General features: G+C 41.5%; 1 long non-coding RNA gene across 1 annotated transcript in view; it reads left to right on the top strand.

The window, feature by feature from the left end:
• Positions 1 to 1,542: 1,542 nt before the first annotated feature.
• Positions 1,543 to 18,330, top strand: part of LOC120586717 (uncharacterized) — a 61,320-nt gene continuing 44,532 nt past the window's right edge. The window contains exon 1 of the long non-coding RNA XR_005648783.1: positions 1,543 to 1,845. This is a non-coding gene — a long non-coding RNA (uncharacterized LOC120586717). The remainder of the gene's footprint in view (positions 1,846 to 18,330) is intronic.

The following is an 18,330-nucleotide window of genomic DNA, read 5'->3' as shown; positions in this document are numbered from 1 at the left end:
AAGTAATCTCACAGGTTAACTGTACTTCCAATATTGGAGAGACAGGTGGATACAGAGGATCACAATTTATGGGAGCAGAAATCCCCACAGGAACCAGTGCCGGGATAGAAAAAAATCTGAACTATAATAAATGAATTTATGGAAGCTCAGTGTGAACAAGTCTGACAGTTGAAAACTTCAGGGGGACCCAGACATATAAGATGAGGAGGAGCCCACACTTTTGTGTTTTACCTCCAGTAGCTCAACTTGATTCTGACAGTGAATATCAGAGAAAAGAACCAGGGCAAAAATTAGAAAACAGTAACAAATATGGTAGCTATTAATCCAACTATATCAACAATCACTTTGAACATCAGTGGTCTAAATGCACCAAATTTGACAGAGATTGTCAGAGTAGACCAAAAAACAAGACCCAATTATATGTTGTCTAAAAGAAACTCACTTTAACTATAAAGACATAAATTCAAAGTAAACGGTTGGAGAAAGATATACTATGCTAATACTAACCAGAAAAGTAGTTATATTAATTTCAGAAAGAGCAGACTTCAGAGCAATATAAGTTATCAAGGATAAGGAGGGCATTGCATAATGAAGGAGTCAATTCTTCAAGAAGTCATAACAATCCTTAACATGTATGCTCCTAACAACAGAGAGACAAAATACATGAAGCAAAAGCTGATAGAACTGCAAGAGTAAGAGATTTCATCAGCCCTGGATCTGGTTAGCCTGACAGCGGAGGTGAGTGGGAAACTCTGGTCTGAGCTCTCCAGAGACTGTCTCTATTCTTAGAGCATTCTCTCTCTGCTGTCTATAGCCTCTTCACCCCTTCTCCTTGCTTCTTGCCTCACCTTGATCTGACTGCCTCTTGGCTAAGTAGACGTAGGTCATATTTGCACGTTTAAGCATTAATAATAACTATATTAGGAATCGTCCTAAGAGCTTTACCTGCCACATTTCACTGAAACCTCACATTCCTATGGGTCACTTAGATTTCCCCCATTTTAGACATGAGAAAATAAACAGAGATCAGCAACCTGCCTAACGTTTTACTCCTAGAAAGTGACGAGTAGTATTCTCAATTGCCTACACAATTCTGTATTTCTTCATTTTCTGAACAAAATTGCACATGTTACTAATTTTGAAAGTAAACAAATTTTTCACGATACTTTGCCCCTAAAACAAAATTATACTGTATTCATTTGGGGAATCTACTCGATTATTCGTTGTTTTTGATAGCCACATCAAATAAAAAACTTAATTTAAAAGCCTACAGAGTTTTCTTAGTGCGCGTTCCTCTTTCGTCCTGTATGGAGTGGTCTTCCAGGAGGAAAAAAAAAATTAAAAATAAAAATAAAAAAATCGAGAAAACACTCTGACTGCCACTAGTCCGGTGTGTGAGGAGTTGGGGCGGTGCATGCGACGGGGTAGATGAATCCTCCTCAGGGGCCGGGTTCTGCTCTGGATTCTCAGACTGGGACTCCGGGGAGGAGCGCGGGTGGGCGTGGCGGAAAGGGCCGCAGGTCCATTCCCTGAGCGCTATGCAAATGACATGCAAATCAGCGCGTGTGAGCCGGCGTCCGCAGTTTGAGTCCGGACGTGGAGCGCCGCGCTCTCAGTCGCTTGCCTTTACGCGCGTTCGATCCGGACCCACACTTGCTCACTCTCTCGCCGGGCCGCTCACCCCCACTCGGCTCCGTTCGGTCCCGGACGCGCCTCACCGGTTCCCCGCACCGCCGGGTCGGCAGCCGGCGGCGAAGCAAGTGCTGAGCCTGCGCTGCGCGCTCGCGGCTGGGGCTCTCCCGCCTAGCGCGGTGCCTCAGCTCCCCCGCCGCCTTCGCCGCGCGGGTGAGTGAGCCCGCCCCCACGCTTTTGTCCCGGCGCCGGCCCTCCGAGGGTGGGAACTCGAGGATCGGGGGTCGGGACCCTCCCTTGGAAGCCTGCCCCTGACTCCTCTCTTGGAGAGGGCATCCTACGCGTGGCGAAGAGTTGGGGCAGGGGGCGCGTAAGGGGACGACCCCACGACTCCAGGCAGCCGGGGTTTCCTTTTGGGAGGTGAGGTGCCGGGGGACTGTGATGCGGTTGTCTCTATTTGAGCCATCGAAGGACGTACCTTTGATTTGAGGAGTGCGAATTGCCGCTAGCCCTTAAGTAAAAGAGGTGGGCTTTTCTCCCAGTTCCCCAACCCCTGGCAGGAGGACTCGGTGACGGCTGCCGTGGGGGCGGGGGCGCCACGTGAAGGCCCTCTCAGCCCAAACGTGAGACCGGGAAGGTAGGGCGGTGAAGGCGCTGGCGTGGTCTCAGGCGGAGCTGGGAGCGTCGGGAGTTGCTCTCACTCCCTGCTCCTCAAACCCCTCGCCTGCTCTGCCTCCTTCTCTTCAACTGGGGTTCCATGGTTGAAGGACCCTTGCTTGCAGATCATTACCGTTGGAAAGTTTTGGATAAACTAAGTTCCAGGTGTTGCTGTCAGTGGTTGAGGTAGAATTCCTCCCTGGAACTTGTGCTACTATCAATCTTTCAAGAGTTAAAAGGATTGAATTAAGGAGTGGCATTGTAGATACCAAGATGGGCTGCTGGGGAGAGGTTTTCTAGGATTGTTCTGGTTGGAGAGGGGAACACACCCTCTATATCATAACCTGAAGGAGAAAGGCCCAACTCCTTTGGGGCCTAGAGGGGATAAAAGTAACAGTCTATCCCCTCTAGAGAGCTGGATCAAGGTGAGACTACACCTGGACGGTGGGCTTAATGTCAGACTTCAGGCCACTGGTTTTCACCATACTTCTGAGCAAGATCAGAGTGTGTGCAATGTTCCCACCTCCTCAGTCTTTGGGAGCCTGGCCTGGAGCTTCCTCCCCGTTCCTAGTGGGGCTGTAGGTTCTTCTCTGACTTAATGCAATCCTTTTAATCAAAATGCACAAAATTATTTCCAAATGGGGAGGCTTCAGAGGACCATTTGGGGAACTCATCACACTTCAAAGCATCCAATAGTCACAATTCAAGTCTCTGGAGGGAAATGTAGGTGCTTATGGCAACCTTATTGGGTTCCTAAAAGGCATTTCAGGTTCTAGTAAAATCATTTTTGTTTTTCTCACTTTCTTTCTCTCTTCCCCTTTATCTCCCTTCTTTTCTCTTAAATTCTTGATTTTCCCTTCTGTCTTCTGTGATCCTGTTTTAATCTCTTTCCCTGCCCTGCACACTTCAGGGACTGTGGAGGGTGATGCTACTGGCATCACAGTTTCCTAGACCATTGTGGAATGTTCTTTCCCGTGCCCAGAGTGAAGTTGACCTTGGGTGGGGTGTGGCTGGACACTGGATGCTGGATTGGGTAATGGATACTCTGGGGACTTGCACAAAGCCTTTTCATCAGGATGTGTATGTCTGCCCTCAATTCACTGATGATACAAAAGGATGCTGGTCCTCAACACTATCTTGGAGAACCACTACACAGTGGTGAAGGATTTGTGCATTTGGTTTCTTTTGTGTAGTAACTGGCTAGCTGAGAAGAAAGGTAGCTGGGACCTTGGAGTAGTGTGTGTGTATGTATGTATGTATGTGTATATATATATGTGTATATATATATACACATATAAAAAATATATATATATATTTTGGTATGAGGTTTGCCAACCCTCTATCAGGAGACTTTCCTCAGGGGCCAGATCTTGGGGGACATATACAGAGCAGACTAGGCCCTTGGGAAGTTTTGGTCTTATTGGTAAGGTCAGGTGAACCCACTTGCTGCCTGAAGCTTAGACAGGTGCAGTCACTACAATGCAGGAGCCCCTGGCTAGCAGTTGCAGGGTATTCTGCTGGGAAGCTCCTCAGAAAAGGAGCCTGGCCCCAGATGGTGCTGAGGGAAGAGAGGCCCATGCAGTGCCAAAAGTGAGGGAGGAGTCTCGATCTGGCTAGGGAGGTCTTCGCCAGTCTCAGACGAATGGATTGTGAATGCTCTGGAGTCAGTGCCTACAAGAATGACACCTTGCTTTTCCCCCCAAAATATGAGTCTAGAGTCTGTGAAACAGAACTAGTTGATTTACTGGCTCTTCGTCTTTAAAGTAGGTCAGGAGGTGGCAGTTTGAGAATGCAGCCTGGCCTGTGGATAAGTGTTCAGAGACTCTATGAACATGTGGAGTCTTATTTAATATCTTTACGAGAACAACATTTCTCAGTATTCTGCATATACACAACAAGGCCACTTGAAAGCCTAACTGCCCTTCCCCCAATTCAAACCAACACACACAGGTGGGAAAATTGTTCATTCTTGTAAGCTTCCTGTCCTGTCCTTTCTGTAAATATAGTGACATTATAGAACAACCCTTAGAAAGTAACCTTTCCCAACAGAAGTCATTGTCCTCTCCCAACTAGACTATTGAGTCATTTCCTCTGACCAACAGAAGGTGCACCCGGAGGACCCAAGGTAAGACCATTTGCATGGGAAACATACAGGTGGACACTTGGGTGGCAGGTGGGCTCAGAATCAAGGAACCATCAGCCAGTAATCCAGAGTGAGGACATCACAGATGTCACTGGGATAGACTCAGTGCTATGTGACTCTGCCCTGTCCCGTCATTCCTCTACCCTCCTGCCCCACAATCACAGAAAGGTGAATGTGCTGGTCTGGGGTCTGCTATGTGAGTCACTCACCTCCACCACCTGTTCTTTTCTGCAGATGAATTCTCTGTCTCTTGAGTTTTGGCGTCATTCTTTTCTGTTTGTTTTAAGCCGAGTTGAGCAAATGCAATTTTCCTTACAATCTCAAGGTGGGTAGTAGACCTATGTGTTTGTCTCTATAGGCCAACTGCCTTGCTGTATGCACCTGATGTACCAGAGTTGCAGCTCTTGTTAAATGGACAGTGACAGCAAGGCCCAGTGGGGCTGGGCCAGGAAGAGGGCCAGTAAGAATTGCTCCCTGTTTACAGCTGGTGGCATGGATTTCCAGATGCTCACACCACCTTCTTTTTATTGTCCTTCTCTTCACTGTCCCTTGGTGTCTGAGGGTGAATGCTCACAATGGGCACTCCATTTGGGAGCTGGGGAAATTTTTGTGTAGATCCGGCTTCTCAAATTTCCCATTGTCCTCATCCCCCCCCCATTTGGTACTTCTGTCCCACCTTTCTCTTCTCTCCTATTCTCGGTTTCTGAGTGCAGAGCCCTCCGGAGACAAAGAAGCTGAATGAAGAGAGAGATTTCCTTTCTTTCAGATCTATGCTTGACTACCCCCCCCCCACCGGCCCCCCTCCGCCCTCAGCCTCTGCCCTCCGCCCGTCTGATGCTAATTTGTTAATGCAGGACCTTATGAGTTACTTCTCAATCTTTTGGGAACCAAACACCTATGAGTTTGAGCTTTCATAGTTTTGAATGCTGTTTATCTTTTTTATTTTTGGAGGTTGAGGTTTCTCGTGGAGAGTTGCTTTCCTTCAGATTTATAGCAGGAGGAAGCAGTACAAAGGTAGAATGTGATCTTTGGTGTTAAACTTGGGTTCAGAGCCATCCTGGTCACTGACTGGCTAGATTTTTGTGGGCACGTGAGTGACTTCAGTTTCCTCATCTGACAATGAGGGTGGTTATAAAAATTAAATGAATATGAACATAAATAGACACAAAAGAAAGAATAGCTATTAACTTGCGTACTAAGTAGTGTCCTCTCTGCCTATGGAATGACCTATACGTCAGCCAACAAACATTAATTATGGACCTACTCTCCATCTAACCCTGTGGAAAATTATGAAACAAAGAGTATATTCAAGAGACTTCGGGTCTATATGGGAAAACAGCTAACATGCATGAAGTAATTAGAAAACAAGGACAAGTTCTGTGGTACAGATTCAATTAGGGAATTTATGGGTGGCAAGAAATTCAGGGGCTAGAGTGGTCAGAAAAGGCCTCAAAGATGAGAATGAAGGGTGGGCATGAACAGGGCAAGAGAGAGGAAGGCAGGAACACTTAGCTCCAGTGTTCAGAACTCTCAGCTCCTCCTTTTTTGGAACCAGGTGAAACACCTTTGACCCTGCGGTGAGCTCTCAACCATGTAAGCCTGCTTGTCCTGGGGTGGTTTTCATTCTGGGCTTGTTTTCCCTCTGCTGCCTAGGATATTCCTGGAACAATTTTGTTTTAATTTTATACTAGATCAAAAATAATGAGAAGCAAATCTAGAGTGCGGGTGAAAGCGCAGTCCCTTGGAAGACTTTTGAGTTCCCAGAGCTTTGTGTGCTTTCCTCATGCTTCATGTATTGTAGCTCATTTCCCAGTTCTGGAATGGCAAGTGTTAGGGCTGCAGGAGACCAGTCCACATGACACCTGCATTATACTGAAGTGGAAACCTGGTCTAAGGGGCCAAATGATTAAGGGGCAGAGCTGGAAACAGCCAGAGTTCATATTATCCCACCCTGATGGAGGATGGTGATGGGGTGGGAAGGCCTGACATAGGCCAGAAGAATTGGTTCCATTATGTGCTCTACCTGGTTCTCCAGAGTCCTTGAAGTTTGTTCTCTTTAGTCTGAGGGTCCCTGGGGATCAGGGATGAATGTTCCTTTATCTGACCTGACTTCTGTGATCACTGCTGTCTGTCTGCCTCCAGGTACCTTGTATCTACCCATACAAATTCCACCCACCCTAAAGTCCTCGCCCCCACCTCAATACCTGTGGCTGACACTATATTCTGGGTCTGCCTTGAATCTGGAATGTACCATCCTTCACAGGAATTTTCACCTGTATGAACAGTTCGAGCTTCTGGCCATCTCCACTGACCCTGGCATGAGTGCTCTTCTCCTTTTCTAGGGCTAGACTAGATGGAGTGTCCTCTGAGGTTGTGTGAAAAACTAGGAAGAGCCCACAGTTTGGGGTCAGTTCCAGCAATGTCCAGGTTTCTCTGTGTGCATCTGTAAATGGAGAGAGGAGCCCCTTTTCCGCTTACCTGAGGAGGCTGTGGGCAGATGAACAAGTGTTCGGTTACCTTTACTTGTGATTTAGTTGTAAGGCATGGTGTCCTACTTGGCCATGAGCTCCTGAGGACAAAGGCCATGGTTCATCTTTGTGTCCTTACACTTAACTCAGTGCCTTACACACCACAGGTTCTTGGGCATCCGGTTGAAGGACTGGCTAATGGGGTGAATGGAAGTGCTCAATGAACATTCTAAGGGATTGCCCCTCTACTGCTCCATAAGAAGGTGCTTTCCACTCATCTGTCTCACTTCTCTCATTGTCTTCTTTATGCTTAGGTATAACCATTCTATTTTTTTTCTCCTGAACTTTATGCATTTTTCCTGCTAAGCACCAAGCCTGTTCATAAGAGATGTCTAAAATGGACCCATTCCTACCCTTCCCTATTAGCCAAGTTCCATTTGGTATTTTTGTATTAGTATGAAGAGTAATCATTTTCATAGTCACTTGGTTGCTGACCTTCTGGAAATGAGTATATTAATGAGGAGGCAACAGGTTGTTTCAGAGTGTGCCTGGGGAAGCACAGCCCTACCCTGCAACTTGCTTCTTATTACCAAAAGCTGTCTTCATGGTAGGGCCTCACTGTGGGCATAATACAATTAACGCAATGGCTGTTGATTTTACCCCTTTGTGCTTCAACCAGTGATATTTTAGGGAGTTCTCAGGCTTTTGTAGTGATTGGGCAGCCACTTAGGGCACCAGCTGGTGGTAGATGACCATAGCTGCTCAGCCGCTCCTCCTGTGGGTGTTCTGGTTATCCCAGACAAAGAAAGACTTGGCTTTACTTTCCATATTGCTACTGCTCTTGACCAGACCTTCGCTGGTTCACATGTGGACTAATAACTATGGCCTCTCTGTGGCACAAATATATTTTTACACTTGTTTGCTTTAACCTTAAAGCATAGTCTAATGGTGTCACTCCACCTTCAGAAACCTTCAGTGGCTCCCTGCTTCTCATTGGACAGTCAACATGAAGTTCAATGGCCTCCATATTCTGACCTTCAAACCAATAAGGCTTGTTAATTTATTGTCCCTGAACCCAGTTTACACTTCTCTGTCTCTCTGTCTTTGACTCTGAGTTTATCCTTACCTGGAATATTCTTCGCTTGGCTCTTTGACTGACAAGTCCTTTAATCCTTAAATATTTCTTCGGGGGATAAGTTGTTTCTAATACCTTTCAGACACTACCCCAAAACAGGGGCTGCCTCTGACCTCAGCTTCAAGTTCTCTTTCTCATTTGAATGTCTGAGGCAGTCTCTGTAAAATCTTTTTGATAGTGATGAGTCATATATTATTATGAATGTTTATATCTTTGTTTAGTATTTTTCATGCTAAAATTTTTATATCTACAACTATGTTGAAAAAACTTCAAGGTGAGGACATACCTAATGCCTCCATTTCCTAATAGCATGATTCCAAAATCCAAAACCCAGCTCATAATAAAGTCCCTTTGGGAACCTTGTTTGCAAAATAATTCATGCCTCCCCATTCCAGCACCTAGGTGGGCTCAGGGAATTTCTGTTTTTCACAAAGCTCCTCCTGCAGGTGTTTCCAATGCCAGCCAGATTTGAGAATCAATCTTGGTTGCTTTTTTACTAATTATTTCTTTGATTTGTGTATTAGGAAGGATTATTCAAAATTAATAGAAACCAACTCAGGCTAGTAGAAGAGAAGAAAAAGGTAATAATTGTATGGTAACAGGAGGTGACATTCCTGTATTTTCTTGATTCCAAGTTACCATAGGCTGTAAGAGTCATATCACTTTATAGTTTCTCAGGAAAAAGACCACTTCCTTTAATATACATAATTTTAGAAAAATTTCTTAATTATAATATGCTTTTATTTTTAAAATTATATACCACTTCATTATTATCAGAATCAAAATATTAAAATCCTTCTGAACTGTGTTTGTCTATCAGAATTACACATGATTTCAAGATGAAATGCTGTTTTTCATAATCTGTGTTCATGATTTTCGAATTCCTTGAATTCATCCTTAAGTTTCTGGGATAAATACTGGGTCATATATACAGTTAAAAAATATACCTTGTCGGCTTTGATTTTCTGATATTTCATTGGTTGATTTTTTTTCATTTATGGTTATATGTGAGATCAAACTATTAATTATCTTTGCTTTCCTTGGCCAATTTTGTATGTGCCCATGATTTTGACAAGTTTAGCACCTTTAGGGTTGTCAGAATAATTCAGAGGAATTCTAAGTATACCAGAGTTTTATCTTCATTTCCTTTAGGTTAAACTTAGAGAGTTCTGTTTGTTTTTCTATAAGTAAATAATGTTGCTAAAATTTAAATATCTTCTGAAAGTTAACTGGAGGCTTTGAAAAAATTATTGTTCAGTACTCAATCATGATCTGTTGCACATAAATCAGTCACACCAATTTTTCCTAGTTTTGAAGAGTCTCTGCTTTATTCTGATAAATTTGGCAGTTTCTTCTGACTTTCGATTCCGATGCTCGTCAAGTGGTAGGCACTGTTTTAGGTATACAAGTTTTCTATTAAATGCTGTATCATAATGGAATAGTTTTTTAAGACATTTTTTCTTTCTCATTCAAAAAATTGAGGTATAATTTACACATAAAAATTCACTCATTTTAGTGTACAATTCTGAGTTTTGGCAAAAATATAGTCATATAAGCACCATCACAGTCAAGATACAGAACAACTCTATCACCACCCCCATCACCAAATTGCCTCATGCACCATCGTAGTCAACTCTTCCACCAACCGAAGACCCTGAAACCACTGATCTATTTTCTGTTGCTGTGATTTTGCCTTTCTAAGAATGCCACATAAATAGAATCATATAGTAGGTAGCCTTTTTAGTTCACCTTCTCTCCTCAGCACAGTGTGCTTGAGATTCGTCCATGTTGTTGGACGCATCAGCAGGTCGTTCCCTTTTGTTGCTGAATATTATTTCATTGTGTGGATGTATTACAGTGTGTTTATTGACCAACCGAAGGATGTTTGGGTTGTTTCCAGATAGGGTGATAATGATTAATTCACTATAAATATTAATGTACAGGTACTTGAGTTAGTACCTGGAATAGTGAGATTGCCGGGTGGTATTATAAGTGTAAAATGCCAAACTATTTTTCAAAGTGACTTCTACCATTATGCATTCCCACCAGCGATGTATGAGGGTTATAGTTTTCACATCCTTGTCAGCACTAATTATGTATCAGATTTCTAAATTTTAGATATTGTAATAAGTATAGTTTTATCTAATAGGTAGAGTTTTATCTATCATTTATAGGTTTAAATTTGCATTCCAATAATGACTAATGATGTTGAGCATCTTTGTGAATTGGCTTATTTGTAATTCGTATGTTGTCTTTGGTGAAGTATCTTTTAAGTCTTTTGCCTTAGTTTTATTCAACTCTTCCCTTATAATTAAGATTTGAGATACAATTCTTTTTATATTCTAGACATGAATCCTTTATCAAGTACATGTTTGGCAAACATTTTCTCACTATTTCTCTTAAAATGTCTATTATCACAGAGCAGAAGGTTTTAATTTTAATGAAGTCCAGTTTATCAGTTTTTAAAAACGTATTCTTTTAGTGTTGAATCTAGGAAATGTTTACCTATTATGAGGTCATTAAGATTTTTTATGATACTTTCTTAATGATGTTTTATAGTTTTAGGTATTTTTAGGTCTGATTTATTTTGGGTTATTTTTTCGTACATGCCGCAAGGTATAGATAGAAGTTCTTTTTTGCATATAGAAGTCCAATTCTAGCACCAGTGAAAAGACTATTCTTTCTCTATTGAATTATTTTTGTATCATTGTTAAAAATCTATTGAGCATATATTTGTGGGTATATTTCTGACTATTCTGTTCCATTGGCTTATATGTTTATCCTTTCAGTGATTCCACACTATTTTGATTATTATGGCTTTATTGTAAGTTTCAAAATCATGTATTATGAGTTCTTAGTTCTTCCTTTTCAAAATTGTTTTGGCTATTCTAGGTCTTTGCCTTTCATATATATTTTAGATACATCTTATTGTTTTCTACGTAAAATCTTACTGGAAGTTTGGTATTGTATTGAATCTATAGATTAGTTTGGGGAGAATTGACATCTTAACAATATTGGGACTTCTAATACATAAATAAGCTATATCTCTCCATTTACTTAGATCTTTGGTTTCTTCATCAATGTTTTGTAGTTTTAGCATGTAAATATTTAACATATTTTGCTAGATTTATAGGTATGTACTTAATATTTTTGGTGCAATTGTAAATGGTACTTTTAGTAAAATTCTATTTTCCATCGTTCATTGCTAGTATTTATAAATATAATTGATTTGTTATATTAAGTGATTTAAAAAAAATAAAATCAGAGAATAAAGTAAAGCAAACTAGGTACCTACAGAATTAGAAAATTAATATAATTAGTATATAATTATTGGTACTTAACCAACAAATAAAAATATATAATTTTAAACAATTAGGAGTCTGGGATTTAAAGCTAATTTTCAGCCCTCATCTATCGCTTAATTATTTCCCTGAGGTTTTCTTTTTTAAAAATTAATTTTTATATATTAATCTTATATCTGATGACATTTTTAAACTTATTTATTAATTCTAGTAGCTTTTTGTAGCTTCTGTGGGACTTTCTACATCTATAATCATGTTATCTGCTTGATTTTTATTTTTCTTGCCTTATTGTGCTAGTGAGGATGTCCAGTATGATGATAAATAGGAGTGGTGAAAATGGACACCATTGCCTTATTTCCAATCTTGAGGGGGAAGTATTCAGTCAGATACCATTATAATTGATATTATTGGCTATTAGGTTTTTATAGATTTCCCTTATCAGGTTGAGGAAGTTCCCTTCTACTTCTGGTTTGCTAAGATTTTTTTCTTTTTTTTTTTATCATGAATGGATAATGATTTTTTTCGAGTGGGTTTTGGATCTGTTAATATGATCATATTTTTTTCTTTTGTCTGTGAGTTGGCAAACTTTTTTTTAAAGATCAAGTATCAGTCTGTTCAAGCTCTATAACAAAATACCATAAGCTGGGTAGCTTACAAACAACAGAACTTATCGCTCCAGTCCTATAGGCTGGGAAGTCCAAGATCAAGGTGCTGACATGCTCGCATTTGGGTGAGAGCCCTCTTCCTGGTTCATAGCCAGCACCTTCTCACTCTGTCTTCATGTAGCAGGAGGTGGTTAGGGATCTCTCCGGAGTCTCTTTTATTTATAAGGCACTAATCTCATTCATGAGGGCTCTACCCTCATGACTTAAGCACTTCCCAAAAGTTCCATCTCCTAATTCCATTTCTTTGCATGATAGGATTTCAATGTGAATTTTGGGAGGGCGCAAACATTCAGACCATAGCAGCCAGATAGTAAATATTATAGGCTTTGTGGGCTATAAGTCTCTTCAACTCTCCACTCAACTCTCATAAGGTCTATACTCAATGACTCAGCTCTACCGCTGCAGCATGAAAGCAACCATAGACAACACATAGATGAATAGATGTCTCTGTGTTCCATTAACTATTAACTACAAAAACAGACTGCATAGTTTGCTGACCCCTGCTTTAGTCTGTTGCTATGCTGAGTTACATTAATTGATTTTCAAATGTTTAACTAGCCATACATTCCAGGAATAAACTCTAATTGGTCATGATATATTGTTAATCTTTTTATATATTGCTGGATTCGATTTGCTATCATTTTGTCGAAGTTTTTTGTTTTTTATGCTTATGAAGGATATTGGTCTCTTTTCTTGTAATGTCTGTCTCATTTTGGTGTTAAGAGTATTGGTAGCCTCATAAAATGAGTTGAGAAATGTTTGTTTTCCTTTGCATTTGTATAAGATCATTATTCATTCCTTAAATTTTAGGTAAAATTTTCCAGTGAAGCCATTTAGAGTTTTTTTGTGTGTGGGGCGGGGTTAAATCCTTTAACAAATATAGGGCTATTCAGGTTATCTTTCTTCTTGAGTGATTTTTGATAGTTTGTGTTTTTTTGGTATTTGTCTATTTCATCTGACATGTGGGATTAATGGGCAAATGTTGTTTGTCATATTTACTTATCCTTTTAATATCTTTAGAGATTGTAGTGATGTTGCCTCTTTTATTCTTATTATTTATAGTTTGTATCTTTTTTGCTCTCCGTCATTCTGGCTAGAAGTTTACAATTTTATTGATCTTTTCAAAGGACCAGCTTTTAGTTTCATTGATTTTTCTCTGTTATGTTTCTGTTTTCAATTTTACTGGTTTCTTCTTTTTTCTTTATTATTTTTCTTATGCTTGCTTGGTTTAGTCGCCCTTCTTTTGCCTAGTTTGCTTAGATCATTGATTAGATCATTGATTTGAGACCTCCACGGCTCTCTTTTTCTGGGACAGTTGAGTTGGGAAGTGGAACATGGGGATATAGGACCAGTGTTTCTACTTCCAAGCATTTATTGAAGCTTGTGCCAGATTCTTCCAGAGAGCCCTGAGGCTTCTATTAGCAAAGGGGTGCCAGTGGGAGGGAAGAGCAGAAGTCATACCTTGGACTGCTTTTCTCCTTGGAAGGCAGTTGCCTGGTCTTCCAGTCCTTATAATCTGGCACCCTTATAGTCTACCTCCCAACCTGGTGTGTAGAACAGAGAGGAGAGGAAGTTGGAGTTGAGGCAGTTTGTGGCTGAAAAGGCTTTCTCCCAATAGTTTAGAGCAAGGGTGGGCAAATTTTATCCGAAAAGAGTAAATATTTAAAAATATTCAGCTCTGCCATGGTAGCATGAAAACAGCCATAGAGAATATGTAAATGAATGGGCACAGCTGTGTTTCAATAAAACATTATATACAAAATGGACAATAGGCTGGATTTGGCCATAGTTTGCCCAATCCGGCTTTAGTCTGTTAATGTGGTAAATTACATTGATTGATTTTCAAATGTTGAACTAGCCTTGCAATTCTTAGATAAACTCCACTTCATTTAGAGTATCTGCTCTGTACCTGAGCCCTCCTCTCTTTGCTGCTTAGCTGTGTTGTCACCGAGTTGTAAGCTTCTCAGAAGCATGACCACTATGGTACCACTTCTTATCTCCCATGAAGCATAGAATGGAAGATTGGTAAACATTTGTGCTGGATAGAAACAACTGTGCATATCCGTGGTGCCTCTGCTGAATTCCCTTTATGGTCCCCTTAAATGCCCAGAGAAAGTGGGTGTTGTGTGGAGGAGTTGGTCTCAAGTGCTGTCATTGCAAGCGCAGGCTGATCTTTCATTTTGGAGACTATTTTGGAAACATGACTTAAATTTGGTCTGTGGGGCACTGCTTTCTAATTACCCTCTCCTTTTACTGAGGGTTGTGGTTGGCACAACGGCTGCCAGGCCCAGGAACTCAGGCATCCAGATGTCAGCCCAGTGCTGGTGTTCTGAAAGGGCTCGACTGACCCCTTTCCAGGACCATGGTCTCCTTTTACAGAGGGATGTGCCTGTGTGTGGCAGAGGTGGAGCAGGATGGGCCGGGCCTGGCTGGGTCCTAAATGTGAGCACTCTTGACCTTCATGTCTGTGGTCAGCTATGTGTTACCACATAGTGCCACGGTCACATTGTGCACCAGACAGGTTTTGTATAGGCAGATTGCAGAGTCCATCTTACCTACTTTTCTTCATTGATTGTGAGAACTGGGTGTGTAGTTGATGGGATTCTTTAGGACTTTGCAGCTAACAGACTTGGGTTTGAATCCCAGCTCAACAAATTATTAGATGGGAGAAACTGGGAACTTATTTAACTACTCTGAACTTCTGTTACTCATTTCTAAAATGGAGATTTGTACAACCTCCCAGCATGTGAGGGTTACAATTAACCTGACGTACTCTCTCCTGCTTGGGAAAGATGAGAAAGGACTTTGATGCATATAAAGCAGGGAGTGGTGGGCAAGTCTATAGCGAAATGCTAAACAAATGGCAAGCATGATGGGAAAATCCATATGAAGACTAGGGTGTGGAGAGATGGTATTGGTCACCTTCTCCCTCCTCAGATATTTCTGGACTGAAGAGTAGAGAGGGTGACTCAAGGGCCAAGTCTCTGATTTTGCTCTGGAGCAAGGAGGGGCCCACTGCCAGGTCTGGGTGATGTCTTGGATTGTTTGGTTCTTTTGTCTTTTGTTATTCAGCCTGGTTCACTGGGATGGGAATGGGGTTCTTGGTTAGTAGAACTAATTGCATATTTGCCTGAGATTTGATGGTGCCAGGCCTTTAAGACCTGACAATCATGATAACCTTCCTTTATACATATATAGGTCCTCAACTGCTGGCAGAACATGTTTATATCATTCTTACAACCACCCAGTGAGCGAAGGATGAGGAGAGTCCTCTGCAAATGCCATCAGAACACCCTCAAGTCTTTGTGCGCTATCAGATCTGCGCTTTCCTATTGTTAATGTTTCAGACAGACCCCTTGGTACAGCTGTTAGGGGATGAAGCCCCTGCCTTTCTTGCAGAAAGTCAGTGAGCTAAGCATAGTGCTGCTTCCAGGGCCACTCTGCCCGTTCTCTAGAGAAATCATTCCAGGGCTTTTACTAGAGAGCTTCTAAAACTTGTTGAGGATCAAGATTTAGATAAAATTCCAATTTTGTAACCCTGAGATGATTTTCTATTATTGTACCTTAAAACAACATTAAAACACAGATCGGCTTATAATACTCCTGGTTACAAAACAGTCTTGATCCTTTACTACCTAAAAGATAAAATTCTAGCTGTTGAACTTGACATGCAAAATAGATTATAGTCAGATTCCTGCCACATAAGATAGACATTCAATGTTATCAATAAGTGGCTGTAAGTACTTTTCATTTAGCTAATGTTTTATAGTTTATGTCTTCACACATTTTGCATTTAATCTTTGTCAATCCCTTTTTATAGTCAATGGCTGAAGGCTTAGGTAAGTTATCTAGAATTTACCCAATTTAACATGGCCAGTCAAGTCACTACTTTAAGCAGAGGGCATAAAATAGAAGTCACTTGCTTCTTCTTAGCTGTGTAACCTTGAACAAGTTTCTTTTTCTCTGAAACTGGGATAATACAACTATGTCATAGGTTTTTGTGAGGCATAAACAAGATAATCCAAACAAAACCTGCCATATAGTAAGGGCTTAGGAAATGTTAAGTATTATTATGATGCTCTCTTTTAACTTTTCCACAATTAATATTTTCAGTTTTTATTCCACTATTATGAGTAACTTATTATAAATAACTGCTGTTATTTCTGTCCAAATGGTTTATTTTTTCCGTTGTGTCATTTCCTTGAATTATATACCGAGAACAGCATTAACAGGTTGAAAGGTATGATCCTCTTTTTTTGCTTTTGTTCCATATTGCAAATAGCCTTTTAGTGCAATGATTCCTGTTTAACAGGCTGCTACTAGACCCATGAGAATGATCCATCTCCTGTGGGTGGTACTTCCCTGTGACCTCTTAGCCCTTCAGAGGGCCCATCAGTCATTCTTAATGAAGATAAAAAGACCAATAAATCGTAGAATAGTTGGAGACAAACCTTATAAAATAGATTGTGTCTACAGCAAGACATTGACCAAGCTGATCAGCAAATTGTACTGACAGCTCTAGGAACGGCTGGCTTCTCACTTGCTTTCTGCAGGGTTCTGTGGGGTGTCTTTGCATGTACATTGTAAGTAGACATGAAAAAGTGGTGTTGAGGGAGGCAGGAGCTGCTTCTGAGCACTAGGATTGCAGGGACAAAGACTATATAGGGAGCGCGGGTGGCTCCAGACTTTTTATATATGAGCATGTTCTAGTTTCTTAGGGAGGCTGTAACACAACTACCATGAACTGGTGGCTTAAAACAACAGAAATTTATTTTCACAGTTCTGGAAGCTAGAAATCTGAAATCAAGGTGTTGACATGGCCCTGCTCTTCTGAAGCTCTAGGGGAGAGGATGGCAGGTGGTGTGTGTATTAGGACTTAACCATGACTTTTTGGAGAACACAATTTAACCCACAACAGAGGGGCTGAGAAGAGAAAATGGCAAGTGTCCATTTTCTCTATCACAGGCTACATTGTGGAGGGGATGTTGATGAAGATATTACGGGCAGGAGCAATGCTACTGGTGGCAAGGCTAGCTTTTGTCTAGTGTCAGTGTCGTTTCTATTCTTGGACTCTCCCACCCTACCCACCCTGGAGATTGGTCTCAGACTATGTCTAGTGACAAATGTGGAGCATCAAGTGCACCTGGCTGGGGTGATGTAGCTTAGGGAGGAAGAGCTTAGATGCTGAGGGTTTTAAACTAGAAGCCAGAGGAGAGTGAGAAGAAGAGCACAGGACTGTGCAGATACGTAGATCTCGTGCTAAGCCTTAGGTGAGCTGAAACACTATGGCTTCAGTCTCCCCACTGAAAGATAACGGGTGAGGCTGGATAGCTTCTCAGGGTTCTTCCTGCTTTGATGTCATATACTTCTTATTTGAGAGTTGACGTTTTAGAGACACCCAAGCTCCTGACCCTAAAGATCATTGTGAGTCTGGGTGAGCAGCTGACATGGGAAGGTACTTAGTTGAGGACAACCAGATGAGTCTAGTATTTTCCATCCTAGACCATTACAATAGGACTTTTTCAAGTCACCTTTTCCGTGAAGCCTTTCCTGGGTACCTTGTCTAAAGTTTCAACCCCACCCCTGACATTTCATGCCCCGGCTTTAGTTTTTCTCCATATACTTAACCCTTACCTTACATGGTTTGTATTTTACTTCCTTGTTTGTTTTCTCCACTAAGTGGTAAGCTCCTGGAAGGCAGAGATTTTCATCAATAGTAAAACAGTGACTGTCACTCAATACATATTTGTTGAATGTTGAATAAATGAAGGTATAGTAAACTTGATAAGTGGGGTAAGATTTTAGAAAGGGGTGTACCAGTTATAATCTTTAGGGGATGTCACTCTTTGTTGGCCCCAGGCCCCTAGTCCAGCCCACCCAGGGCCCTGCTGGAAGTAGCACTTTTGAAGGGACTGTTTCAGTTATCCATTGCTGGTAACAAAACACCCCCAAACTTAGCAGAATAAAACAACATTATTAAGCTCAGCATAATAATAGTTACATTTATTATGCTCAGGAGTTCTGTGGGTCAGGAATTTCAACAGGTCATGGTGGGGGTGGCTTGTAAAGATCTGAATGGCTCTGGTGACAAATGGCTAGAAACTGGAATAATTTGAAATCTTCTTCACCTACTATCTGGTACCTAGGCTGAGATGACTTGAAAGCTGGGCTCAGCTGAGACATGTGCAGCCAGCTTGCCCACATGTGACCTCTCCCTGTGGCTTGGGCTTCCTCACAGCATGGTAGCTGGGTTCCGCAAGGGATTGTCCCCAGAAAGAGTGTTTGGAGAATGAACATTCCATGAAAGCCAGGTGGAACCTATCTGGTC

Source organism: Pteropus medius, unplaced genomic scaffold (assembly GCF_902729225.1).
Source record: "Pteropus medius unplaced genomic scaffold, Ma_sr-lr_union100, whole genome shotgun sequence".
In the NCBI taxonomy this organism is placed as follows: domain Eukaryota; kingdom Metazoa; phylum Chordata; class Mammalia; order Chiroptera; family Pteropodidae; genus Pteropus; species Pteropus medius.
This window is presented reverse-complemented; position numbering and strand designations above follow the sequence as displayed.